This window comes from Strix uralensis, chromosome 12 (assembly GCF_047716275.1).
Source record: "Strix uralensis isolate ZFMK-TIS-50842 chromosome 12, bStrUra1, whole genome shotgun sequence".
Classification (NCBI taxonomy): Eukaryota; Metazoa; Chordata; class Aves; order Strigiformes; family Strigidae; genus Strix; species Strix uralensis.
This window is the reverse complement of record NC_133983.1, coordinates 19,175,523-19,189,780: the sequence shown is the minus strand read 5'-3', so window position 1 is coordinate 19,189,780 and position 14,258 is coordinate 19,175,523. Positions and strand designations below refer to the sequence as shown.

Sequence of the window (14,258 nt, the reverse complement as noted above, 5' to 3'; positions counted from 1 at the left end):
GCCATCTTTTAATTTGGTATAGTGAGAGGAATGGTTTGCTTATTAGTTTGCATGAGTCGCATCCAAACCTGTGAAAATACATTTTTTAAACTAGTTTTGCAAATAGCAATACATGTTAATTGAAAGCAACCCCACTCCCCAAATCCTTACTTGATTGACTTGGGAACATTCAAACCCAGCGAGATTCATTTCTGCAGCCTCATTCAACCATTGCAATGAGCAAATGAAACAATTGTTTTATTTGTAAGAGGAGATTATCCCTTGAAGGCAGATAGAAGGATACTGCCTACAGAACCCCATTTGCAGGCACAAAGAGCGCTTAGTCAATTTTTGGCAGTGACACTGAAGCTATTAGTTTTGGATATGAGTTCACTGATGTTCAGTGCTGTAGATTTCCAGTTAGTTCATGAAGGGCCTTTAAAATTACACACAGAGCTTCATTAATTGCCTCAGAAAAGAAGCAACAAATATCAGGCCCTTAAAGTATATGTGCACAGAATGGCCATTGATTTCAGTGAATATTCCCCACTGGAGGACTGATCCTACGTCCTGGGAAGGCAATCACAGTTTTTCCAGTAGTTGCAGCAGGCACTGCCTCAATGTACAAGGGTTTTTGCAGGATCATGCCCTATTAGCTGCTATCTATCTATCTATCTATCTATCTATCTATCTATCTATCTGCATACATGGTTTGTATACACAAACACACACATGCATATATGTAATCCTGATTCAGTGTGTTAAAAGTGTAACAGCTATTGTTTTAACTCAAATTGGAGACCAATACAAGATGCCAGACAGCGTCTTTCAAAAGAAAGAGATAGAAATCCAGCTTTGTGGTCTTGAAGCTTTTTTTTGTCCTTTCTCCATTTGATAGAGCAATGCCTGAACAGTTGTTCAACAACTAACTATCCATAAGGAGAATTTCCTATGCTTCCCTTGCAAACAGCAGAACCCCATGTGATCCCTGATCACAACAAATTGATTTATTTAAATAAAAATAATGATCTTCTTTCCCTTCTCCAGCCCCAGCAGCAAAATCCCATGTAACCCTGATCAGCAAATTGATATACTTATCTTTTTTTGCCATCCTTTTTTGAACCCAAACAATACCACCTTGATCCACAAGTAATAAGAAAATGATTTATGCAAACAAAAATAATTATCCTTCTTTGCTGTCCACCCTCTAACTGTATAATCTCAGCAGCTCCTCGTTTAACAAATTGATTTATTTAAATTAAACAAATGGTGATCTCCTTTTGACCTCTATAGAGCACCTCTGTGGCAGACTCTTATCACTGCCACCACCTTACCCATATGCTTAGAAGGATGTATTTTAAAGTATAAGAGCATTTCTAATTAATCTTGATACTTTGTGATTACTTTAATCAAAGCTCATGGAAGCTCTGTTACTGTGCCATGAAATTAAGATGCATCTCCTCTGAAAAATAATAAAAGTAAGTTAAGTGTACCTTCCTCCCTATTTTTATGGCAAGAAGAGTTACTCAGTTTCCCAGGAGGAACTCTACAGAGGGTGGCTGTATACAGTTTGTCTACACCCATCTCTCCCACTGTGCTGCCCATAAGGTTCTTTGCAGTCAGAGCTTTAAAGCATTGGCAAACTCAGTGCAAAATACGGGCTACGCCACCTCACCTAAAACACTGACAGAGCCATCTAGTGCCAGTCTGCTCCGTGACAAACACCAGCAACTGGTGGATGAGATCATGAACTCCAAGGGTTTCATCCATTACGTTTTAAGGATCTGTCAAACCACGATTTGTATTGTAAGGACTCTGGGCCTGCCACTGGCAAAACTTTCATAGGCAAGAAGAGAGTCCTGTTTAAGAACCATTGACATGATCTTTTTGTAAAAACATTCCAGGTTGGATAGTCCTGAAGGTATAGGTATATAAATAAGTACATACATGGGTATGCATATGTGTGTATTTCTTACTGTGCTGGTTTTATTTAAGATTGTATTTTCTGTGCTGTCCAACCAGTATCTCTGTTTTGTGCAGCTGCTACTTAAACAGTCATTTTGGCATTATACAGAATTAGATAATTATATGTGCTATAAGCAAAAGTGCAAATAGTCCCACTTAACACCTAATCATATGATATCTGTTGTGAAATGCTGGAGAAGGAGCCAACAGATATGACTGTTACTTTGCTATTAGCTCTGGTTCTTTGGAGGCGCACACGGACTGCAGCTGGAATTTGGCATAGATGGAAGAGGGATTAAGTGATAGTGGGAGCCTGAGTGTATTGTATATAGAAACATTCTTTCCTCAACCAATTTCTGTGGTGTGTAATACTCTGAGCAGGACATTGGTGTTAACCAGTCTTCCAGATTTTGAAATACTCTGTTTTTTTGTAGTTCATTCACACTATGTGTCTGCTTTAGTTTCAGAACCACTTGTGTTCTCCAACAGAAGACAGTGACATGACAGGAATGGTAGCACAAGGCTCTTACTGTTAAATTCAATAATTGATTCTCCTGGATGGATTGTGACTCCCCAAAGGTTGCAAAGAGAGGTAAGAATGATTGTACAGCATCAAAAACATTAGTTCGTTCCAAAGCCAGAAAGTTCTCCCTTGAATCCTTCCCCTTCGAGGTCTAGCACTCTTTGTGACTCTCTGGAAATGCATAGGAAAATCATTAAGAGAGATTGTTTTTGTTAACAAAACATTTTCTTCTTTCTTTTTCAGTAATTTTAAGTGGGTTTTGTAATGTTAGACACTGAATTGGGAATCATGTGAAAAACCTGGTTGTGTCCATTTATATGATTGCAACAAACTCTCTATAGGAAATCCAAATGAAAGGGGAGAACATTGCAAAAACTGCTTAAGAAGTTGCAAAGTAGAACTATAGATACCTCTGAAGCTTCTCACATCCTACCTTTTTTTTTTTTTTTTCTATTTTATATACATTTTTTATTCTTCCAAAAGCCAAATAATTGAGGTTTTTGCATCTGAACACCTTTGGAGTTATCGTCTCAAAATATACTGGGATATTTTGTTTCAGAAAATTCAATTTCATGGAGCTTTGGGCTCTGATCCTCACCTTGCATTACCTTTACTCCTGACTTGAAAAAGTAAAAGTGAGGTGAGACTCAGACTACAAGATTATGCAAAAATGTTCCCACGAAAAAAAAAGAATCTCATTCTGAAATTATACATGGAAGATTATAGCTGCATCCTTTAAAAAAATTTGGCCCTCTCTATTGGTTTGCCAGAGAGGCAAGTATTTCTGCAGATGGCTTGGAATTAGTAGAACATGAAATAATGTCAATGGTACTGGTAAGAGGATTAAACAGCAGTTCTGATGTTATTGAACGGTTTGCAGAGACCGTATTAAACAGCCACATCAGTCCACAGGTCAGCCCTGCAGTTCTTTGGCTAAGCAAACACAGATGTAGAGTTCCCTTTCATGGTCATCATTTCATGCCTCTGACATATGTTAGGCTCTCGGGACTCAGTGGCATATATACAGTCTGAACATTAAAGATTCCTTTTTTTAGATCATTAGTGGACACCGATGTCTAAATTGGTAGTAAAAGGAAAAAGCAGGAACTCAGGACACGGGGGATGGACTTCAGTGCAGTACAAACATATAAGTGAAAAATTAAACTGCTAGAAAGTTCCCTGATGAAATGCTGGGGACTTTTTCAGTTGCTGACAAAAATTCTCCTTAAGAATCCGGTCGTTTAAAATCTCTTTTTGTTTTGGGCTGATCTTCTCTGTATTTTGCCAAAGCTGCCTATGAAGTCACAGTGGTTGAATTTCACAAGGCGAGAGGAGTTCAGCTCATGTCCACACTGCCAGGCCTCTGTGCTTGTTCAAAGTTTGTGCAAATCTGCTGGGACTACAAATTGGCCAGAAGAAATTGAGGGAACAATCTATCTTACAATATTCCTGTTCCTTTTCTATTCCAACAGAAACTTTGGCAGTTCTTTAACATTTTCCTCAGTTTTTTGTTTGTCTGAAACCGGGAGTCAGAACCGAAGAAAATAAATAAAGCAACTATGTGATAAGCAGGGGTTTTTTATACACACATAATACATACTCTTATGTGTGTGTAGTGAGGACATGGTGGGACAGATTCTTCTTGTTTGTCTGAATGGTTTTACCTGACTCAATCCTGAAAATCTGTGCAGTTTTCAAATAAAGATATAAATACAGATAAGCTATGTGTCAAGGTAGAGTTCCTGAACGTAAAGGTTATTGACAAAGAATTCTTATAGAAAGGAGAAGATAAATCAACTGATAAATTACTGAGCCTTTGGTCAATAATTGTTTAATATGACGCAAATCTTAAGTGAAATTTCCAGCGCACAACTGCTCCGCGTGTAGCCACTTCTTCCTGCTAGAGGAAATAAACATGCAACCAGAGAGTGTAGCAATGAATTACACTGAACCTCAGAAATGCTTTAGCATGTCTTCAAGAGTGGCTGCCTGCTTCAGTGATGGATTATAACTTAGCATGGGATCCCACAGGCATGGCAAGGTATTTATGTAGTGTTCTGATTGCTCAGACACTTGGAACAAATGTACAGTCAGTGCTAACAGAAATCAGAGTATCACTATCTCCCACTTTATTTCATTTATTTATATTTAGCAAGTGCTGGAATATTACAAACCACCAAGTGCAACTGTAGCTGGAATATAGTTTCCAAAGCTTATTTACAGTAGCTCTTACTCACAATGGGTAATGGTATATTACTCCATAAGTAGTTCCATTGATTTCAGGGGGTCCATTAGAGAGGTGTTCCATTCCTTGTATAGCTGAGTATATCTCGATTTGGTCCCGTGTTTGAAATGTAGAAAGAGCTCCTTTACTGCCAGGTTCTTAAATGAATGAACAGTTTGAAAAAAGCACTACCCCTCGCTCTCACCAAAAAGTTAATAATAGTGCAAAATACTGATGAGGCTGGTGGGATGCTGGTTTTGCAATATTTCATTGTGTTGCAGGAAACAGTGACACATGCCCTTCAGTTAGTATGTAGATGGATGTGCATTCCATGTGCTATTTTCAGCTCTGTACTTAAACCGATCCGAAATTCCAAAGAGAAAAGAAAAAGCTGAGATTCACATCAGTAGCAAAGAACATCAGGTGATGTTGATTTAAAGAAAACATTAATCAATCCAGATTTGCTTGGAACTGGGCCCAGGTTCACTCAAGAGGTTGGTGAACCTTAGCAAATCTTTCTGTGAATCTGTTCTGTGTTTTGACTTTGTAACGTGATCTGAAATCATCTGAGTTTCATGTGGTTTTGTTGTGCACGTTTTGGAGCGCTCGTGGGGTGAATCCAGGGAAACACAGAGATGCTATATTTTGCATGATGCAGTAAGGTGAGCGGTATTTCACTCTTACTGACACTCCCTGAGACCAAATTGAACAATGGTTGATGCTGTCAGCATAGTTTTAAAAGAGGAGACAATCACTGTCTGTCAGTGTTCGTGTGTCTACAGTAGTCTTTATTTCAGAGCCAAGAGGCAGTCTTCAAATTGTATCCTAAATAACACTATCATGAGTTTTGGACTGTTATTTTCTTTTTCCTGTTTCTGATAAATGTCAGAATTCTTACTGCGTAGGCAGGTACTGGAGTTGTGAAGACTATGTTAGGTTTCTTGATGTATACTGGTTTGAAGAAGTTATATAGTGCTAAAAAAATTAGGATTTTGAGCCTGTGGATGAACAACTTATGTTTTAACTTCATTCAGTTTGTATCTGAATTCATAAATAGGTGTACCCAGCCTCCATAGATGAATATAAAGTATCTAAGATCCATCTACCCCAATCAGGTCAAAAATACGATGAGGTGACATTTTCTATTCATTTTATTTCTAGTCCAAGCTAGAGCCCAGAGCAATAGAGATGTGAGACATTCAGCACAAGAAACAAAATCTGATTCATGAGAGGATGCCAAGTTTTTAATTCCATTTCGGAGTGAGCAACAGAATCATTTTGCTGGAGTTGGAATTTTGGTGAGAAAGGCTGGTGGGAGGAGCTATGTGGGGTTTTTTTTCCACACTGGTTTACTGCCTCATAATTGAGACACATTTGTAGATCAGTGTTATGATGAGGAGCTTAGAGAAAAGGAGAAGGATTCAGAGAGGATGGGTCAGTGAGTGTAGCTTAATGACCTGGCATACATACAAGGTCAGACTAGATAATTTAACTGTCTCTTCTGGCCTTAAACTTGAGGAATCTCTGAAGAAGGAAAAATCAAAGTCTGCAAAGGTAATAAGTAAGAAAAAAAAAGTAACAGGCTAGAGTGTCCTTTAACGCCCCCGAGGTTCTGCCCCCCCTAACCCATCAAGCAGACTGTGGTACAGCCACAAATTGAATGGTCCTGTCAGTCCATTCAGAAGTCCAGTAGGAAGGAAGAACAGTTTGCCAGTAATATTCAGGTTGAAGCTGACATCTTTATTCTCCTCTAGAAGAGTTGTGTTTGCACTGCTTGTATCTGCATTTTTCCACTAAGGCTGTCTCACTTATTTAACTTGACACACGGAGCACCCCTCAGAGGTCTTTGAGATTCAAACCAGCATTGGAAGTGACAGCCCGGATAACATAGGTAATCATATCGGACCTTGTGGGACTGCACTGACTACCTTTTAATTGATAATTCCAAGTTTCCATAATAAATTTATTTCTTAATTATATATGCTGTGTCATACATGGTAACTAATGATTACCGCTAGTTTAAGTTTGCAGCCTAGAAGACATCCTCCTCCCTACCATATAATCATGATTTTCCTTCCAAATTAAGATTTTCTGAGAAAGAAAATGAACAAAACCTGCACATTAAATCCAATTCCTTCCAAATAAAGGGAGGTAAATTTAAGGTACTACATTAGGTAAGTGATTTTAATTAGCTGATCATTTCAAGGAGATCATAAAACATTTAAATAACACTGAAGTTATGTATATTTAAGCAGTTTTATGGAGAATTAAAGTCTTAAATGGTAAATTTAAAATGTAAATACAAAAGTCGATGGAGGAATGTTAATTGCTTTTCTTAAGTTTCTCACATGGCCTGGGATGTTATGAGAGGTATCAAGAATTACATTCATAGTAATAATGTGTCCAATCCAAAGCTTATTGAAGTCCTTGGAATTTTTCCACGGATTTTAGCAGTCATTGTATGAAAACAACAAATGCTTTTAAATGGCTAACTTCCAGTACTGTGGAAGTCACTTATATGCCAAAATTATATATGTGATGTCAATATTCTAAAATAACTAAACTGACCTTAAGAACTTATCCAGTTCCCTTTTAAGCAAATAAAATTACATTTGCAGTAACGGACACTTTACACTGTCAGATTAGTTTACATCAAAAGAAAAACTCACATACTAGGAGAAGCTGCTATGATTGGACAACAAAACATGTCAACAAATTGGATTATCATGAATATGAATTCTCACATTGCCTATCCCTAGCTCACTAATACTCTTACATTATTTTTGATTCAAATAGATCAAATTAAAACTTAATTCTACAGGTTGATAATAATCAAATGCATAAAGTTTGAAACTAATGAAATTAAAATCAGGGGTAATAAGGCTGAAAAGTCATGATGTGTACGTTTGTCTAAATTCCTCATTATCAGCCACTTGGAAACGAATACCCCATTGGAAGAAGGAGCACAGAAAGTGGACCTCAGCAGAAGGTTTCCTTGATTCTCTGAAACTATTTGAGCTTCTGGGAGGTCCTGGAAGAACCACGGCCCCATCTCTTCCTGTGTCAGTGTCAGGATCTGGATGGAAGTGGTAGCCTTCCATGCAAGCATTTTACTCCATGTAGACATAGGAATCACACTGCAGGGGCAACTGCTCCACCAGCAGTCAAAAAGAAGTGGGATTGCCATCATCTGGGTTTCTTTGTGCCTAGATTGTTGCAACTGGTACGTGCGAGGAACAGATACTTTAAGGGACTGGTAGTTCCCAATGCCCATGGGAAAAATCAAGAAGAAACGTTTTTTTCTCCAGAAAAGATTCACCCCCACCCCTGGAATGATTTATTTCAGAAGTAGTAGATTAGAAAGTGCAATATTTGTTTTTATTTGGTCAGTATGAGACAAGTCCCATTGCTTTTTATAGTAAAAAGACGTCCTGGTGCAGACAAACGTTCCTGCTCCAGTGGCAGGTAACCTGGGGTGAGGTGAAGCAGCGCCCATGTGTCTTGTGTTTCGGTGGCTGGCGGAAGGCGATGCCTGACCCTAAGGGCTGCATAGAGCCACCGTGAGCATTTCTGGGACAGGGAGGTGCGTGCGTGGTGGTGCTTCAGCCTTACGGACAAGCCACCCTGCCAGTCCTAGCAGAAGCGTACGTGAGAGAAGGGGTGAAGCCAGTGCAAACCTGGTCTTTTCTTATTCTTCAAAGCATATAACATCCACATTACACACAGTCCGAGGCACGTGATCTAGGACATTGCTATGCCTCTGTTTCTTCAGCTGTTGGATGGGGATATTATTATGCTCTTGTCTCGGATGCTGAGAGGGTTAATTACTTATGTTTATGAAACCCTTTGAGATTCTCAGATGAAAGGTGGCTTTAGAATTGTTAGGTGTTATTATAAGAAAAAAGAACGATTTTATTGCTTCATGTTAATGGTTAACATCTGCACCACAAAACCTGCTTGATCACATAAAGATTCTGCTAAGCATTTAATCCTAATTTGCAGGCTGATGCATATTCATTTTATTTAGAAGATTAATTTAGTCATCAAAGGTTAATCTGCCTCGGGTTTGTAATTAGACAGAGCAGTGACTTGGCGTCTCTGGGCTCACCCAGGTTGCACAGGGTTTTCTGAGTGGGTAGGGCTGTAACTGTCACCAGTTTTCACTTCCAACTAGTGCTCAAGAGAAGGCTGAATTTTTGGAGAAGGTAAATGGTGAGTGGTAAAAGCTTTGGCCAGTTCAAAGATTAAAAATAAGAGCAGAAGCACAAGCAGATGAACAGCCCACATAGTGAATCTGAGAATGCTGGTTTAGTTCATCCCTGGCAGGTTTACTCAATGAGATGTCGGGGGATTAAGCAAGGGGTTTTCTTCATATGTATATGTAAAAATGATTAACAGATTTCACAATGCTTTGCTGTATGAATCTTGCCCCTCTTTCAAAATTACTGATTAGCAGTATGAAGAAAGTTTCTGAAATGAAGGCTTTCTGCTGAAAATACCAGATTTTAACTTTTAGGTGATGTTAGCAGACACTGTTAGAAGGTTATACAATATGACCTGTAGCTGCTTGTCCCCCTCAAAATTAAGCCTTTTGTGCTCAAGGTTGGCTCCTTTAATGAAAAGTCACTAAAGAAAATGTGGTCCTTGTGGAGAATGAAAATTATGTTTCCTTTGCATGTACCCCAGAAGGCATCTTTAATTACTGTTTATAAAGCTAGCAGAAACTTAAGTGTGAAGGATTATTAGTGGCATGGTATTGTCTTTTGAAGTAAGGAAGAACAGTTGCTGCTGCTTTGTCATGTCCTCACCTTTTCCCTGTTGCAAAGCAGTCAGAGGAGGGTGATATAAGAGGGTGTGTACTGCCCGCTGCTCTGCTTCAGCGACGTTGTTAGACATCGAGGCAGCCTCCAGCTGCAGACACAAATTGGGTGATGGGAGGCCAGCGTGACACAGAACGTGCTCATCCTCACTGTACTAATATGTCTGTGAAAATGCTGTCAGAGGAGATAGGGTTGTCAAAGGGCAGCTGTGTGACTTGGGGATCCAGCTCCCACTGGGTTGGATGTGGACTGTTCGGTGTGGTAGATAGGACTGGGAAATGGCAGGTGAAAACCTTGCAAATTGAAAATTTGTCTCAAAAATAGTGTTTTACCCAATGTGAAATTAATACGTGCTGCAAAATAAGTACTGTAAATGAAAATCATGATACTAGAATTTAGGAAGTTGGCCAAGCTTTTACATTTCAGTGCAGCTTGGCTTTGGTTGAGTTCAGAATCCAGATTCCAGGGGGTTTTTGCTTTTTTTTCCCCCAGCACAGTTCTCACATCTCTATTATGATTTGCCAGTTTCCCCTCCTCTTTCTGGTGCAGAACCTCAGAAGCATCCAAGAAGGGATTTTGGAGACCATAAACAGTTCTTAATTGAGAACAGCCCCAAATCAAGTTAAGTGCCAGCTTGACTATCAGAATATAAATGAAGTTGTTTTATTAAAGCATTGTATTTTAATTATTATGAAGAACAAGTGGCCTAACGTGAAAAAGCTTTTAACGTAGCAGTTACTTGCTTGATAGCTGATAAGTTAATTTTGGATGGATGATTACAGCTATGGCTTCTTGTCTTCTTTGCTTTCATTTTTCCTCGATCTAATGACTGTTCACTGATTTTCATTTGGACTTGAGGTGAATTCTAATTCAATTGCTAATAAACTCAGATCGGTTGAGGCCTGTGACTGCAATCAGATTTGCTGTTTCCAGTTTAAAAGGCCAGAGAAGTTTTCTTGGTGTTTTGAAAGAAGTTAAGTATTTTGAACTGATGATTTGTGAAACTAGGAGCTGTTTGCAGGGTGACCCATTACTAGTCACTTGTAAGCACTTGTCACTTTGTTCTTTACGATGAAGATAACCAGCCATGCAATGAGAGTACATGATGGAAATTCACTACAACTGGGGGGGGGGGGGGGGGGGGTAAAAAACACCAAACAGGAAGAATACATGTCATGCTAAGCAGATATTGAAAAATAATGTTAGTTACTGTTACATCGTTCAAGCCCTTCCCTTCTAGCCAAGAGACTGAGAGTGGAATTAAACACACACATTTGCCACAGATTTTAGACTGTTTCTGCTGTCTTAGTTGTCTCCTCAACCTGAACCTTTAGCGTCTTCACTTGCATCTTAATCTTGAGGTGATTTGTATGAATGGTAGATAGGTACCACTAAAATGTGGAGCTTCATCTGTCATCCCTGCTGCTGTATCATTGACTTCAGTGAGCTTCCAGAGGAATGAGTCTGGCCCACAAGAGGATGTGAACTGTCAGGAAGACAAACTTCTTTCTCATCTATTTGAAATGTTTGTGGGAAAGAATGCCCTAAATATTTAGCAGTTTGTGTAATTTGAGAGGCAATGCAGGTTTTTTTAATTTTATTTTTCTCCCTACCTTTCCATTTTCTTTATTAAATAGAGGAAAACCTTGCCTTAGGCCCAGTGTGCTTATGACAGGGAAAAAATATCTGCCAGAATCTCCATTATTGCTCAGGCCTGTATATATTGTTATTGCTCTTGTATTTGTAATAGCAAAAGGTGACTACACCTCTTATGAAAAATTCTGTTTGCAGAAAAATACCCTCTTCCCTTCACCTTTTCCAAACCCATCACAGCACATAAAGAATCCAGGAGGGTTTATGTTAGTTAAGTTAATGCAGCAGGGCTCATAGCAGCGTATATGTAGGGACTGGACACATGTGCAATAGCTGGGCATTGCAGTGACGTACCTGAGTGATGCAGCTCTTGGAATCAGGAGGAAGGAGAGATGTTTTAAGCCAGTTTAGCTTCCTCTCCCTTGCACTGTTTGGGAGTCAGTGCAGCTGCACAGAGAGCATCAGTCAAATCTACTACATCCCACCCTAGTTTCTGGTGGACAGAAGACATGATGTGGAACTTCAGTGCTGCCAACTTCAGTGTCCCCACTAAGATCTCCTATTTCAGCACTTCCCAAAGGCAGCCAAACTGATTGCTTGCATCAACCACCAACAGAGATCTTGCCCCTTCATATTTCGACTGCAGGGAGCTGCAGTGAGTCAGGCTTGGGTGGAGGGGGGAGATCCTCCACCCAGATTGCTAGCTCAAGCTTGCCACTGGTTTATCTTGTGGTCTTAGGCAATGTGTTAAGTTCTGCCTCTGGAAGACCTCAGGGTTAAACTCTTAAAGCAAAAGCACAGCCCATCACCATTATATATTAATGGCTGACTGCTACCTGTTGAAGTCATGTATGTTCTAGGACCCCGACAGACACCCATGTCTGTATGTTAACGGAGGTGTTTTATATTTGATACGTAAAAAGGCACGGCACAACGCTCATGAATAATGCTGAGCATGGGAATATTCTCGCTGTGCTCAGCGGGGCCATTCATGTGTGTGTGATGGCAAGTTCCCAGTCTAAGTGTATATGTAAAAGTTCACATTTATGCACCGTTGAATTTGCATAGTACTGTCCACAAAAGTCAACATTTTAAGCCTTTTAGAGCATTCTTATCATTCCTCCCTTGTGCAGGATGATTCTGAAGCAGATCCTTGTTGGCTAGGATAATCTAGGCTGTAGGTCCCTGGCAGTGGTATCTTTCTCTCAAATAAGTATGCCAGCTCCAAGACTGGTTGCTGGTACCTTCAAAGGATGAGAAGTCGGCACCTCCTTTGGCTGGCAAGGCTTCTGCACAACTGGGTGCTTCTCTTTCCCAGCAGAAAGGACTGTGGTTTCTGCCTTTGCCCTTGCCTAAGGGTGAGTTGTCTTTATTACAGTTACCCTATGGGCACAGGAAGTGATATTATATAAGAAATCGTTTTGCAACCCTACTTCTACTAATCATTGCCACTCCTACCATAATAACAGACAGATGCAATATACACGATTCATGTTTCTATTATTTTTCTGCTACAGTTTGCATGTGTTTTCCATTTAATTACAGTATATGAATTTCATATCTCTCACTTTTTCCCTTCTCGCATTCAAAGTTGAATTTGATATCTGTGATTTATAGATAGGCCTGTGGTAAATTGTTTGATGCACTTCACACTCTTAGGTTTGAGTCTCTGCAAATCTCTTAAGTGCTCTGAATATTTTCCAGTTTTGTTGGTGATGAAATAGTATCTGGGATACTATTGTGGTAGTTTCTGCACAAGACGTAAGAGTAGCTTGAGCATTTAAAGAAACTTTGCTTAACAACAGTAACAACACCAAAACCAATTGTAACCATTTATAGTTAGAGAACTCGTTGCACCGTTGTATCTCAAAACAAATTGTAAAGGACTTTGCAGGGGGAAAAAACTGAGGTGTGATGTTAAGAGATGACCAGGATACTACCAACAGAGCAGTGACAATACTGAAATAGAAACCAGATTTTTGTGACTGATCTACTCAGTGGGAAGCATGTCTCAAAATAATTTATGCTTGAAGAACTTGTGGTGTGCTACTCATCAAGTTCTTTCTTTACCAACATGTATTACCATGTTTGAATTGAGCATATTGTAAAACTTGAAGGAGTTTTCAGTTCAAGTTTTACATGAAAGAGGCCAGCCAAAATGAAGAGGAACAGGACTTTCTGAGAGCCTTTACTAAATGTTTGTACATACTGTATTTTCAACTGAATTATCGGAAATTCTTACTAACAGTGGGCTCTGCCTCCTCTGTAATTTTCCATGTGTTTCAGAAAGAGTTGAATTATGCTGCCACTTACCAAGAAGGAAAAACCAGCATAAGAGCATTGGTTTAATGGACATGCTTTGGATTTACACTGGCATCCTGAAAGCAGAGTTGTCCCCTGTGGGTGTAGAAGTATCATGGTAACTCTTCCCAGGTAATATTTTATTTTTTCTGAGTGCAGTGTCTAATTGTAATGTCCTCTACAGATCAATCCACTGTGTAAATGACACGTTTTTAAAAAAACTGGGTGAATGCCTACTTACTTCACACATAGCCCACAAAGGTTTTGAAAGCTTCATGTACTCTATTGAGTAAATAACTATAAATAAAACAGACTATTAAAAAATCTTTAAATGTGCATTATGCCATCAAACTATGCTGTTTGGAAAAAGCTGTGGTGTTTGGGAAAGATTATACATGTTTTTAACAACTGTCCAAATACATATTTACGCATACTTTAAAATGTACACAAAGCTATCTCCATGGCAACTCTTGGGCCCCAACAAGCTTTATTAATCATTCTTTGAATATAGTATTTTTAATAGCTTAAACACTGCCAGTAGACAGAAGACAGCTAATTATAAGGAGAAATGCTGATTTCAAGGGAGAGAGAATATGAAGATGTCTTTGAACTTAAAGGTCAGGGCATGTAAAGTCACTTGCAACATAAGTCTTCCACAACCATCAGTAGCAAATGGCAAAATGTTGATATGGGATGTATGGAATATACCTGTGTGGTAAATGGACAGAGATTTGTAGCTCGTATAGGCTTTTAGTACCTGGTTGTTCAGCCAGGTGAATAAAGAGACATTTCTCTTGCTGAGAAATCTCCTAGGTCAGCTCCAGCTGGAATTTTGCACTAAGGCTATTATCAC

At 39.2% G+C, this 14,258-nt stretch overlaps 1 long non-coding RNA gene across 1 annotated transcript in view; it reads left to right on the top strand.

Annotated features, from left to right (window-relative positions):
• The first annotated feature begins 2,413 nt into the window (after positions 1-2,413).
• LOC141949007 (uncharacterized) overlaps positions 2,414-14,258 on the top strand; it is a 34,544-nt gene continuing 22,699 nt past the window's right edge. The window contains exons 1-2 of the long non-coding RNA XR_012630624.1: positions 2,414-2,536; positions 13,391-13,537. This is a non-coding gene — a long non-coding RNA (uncharacterized LOC141949007). The remainder of the gene's footprint in view (positions 2,537-13,390; positions 13,538-14,258) is intronic.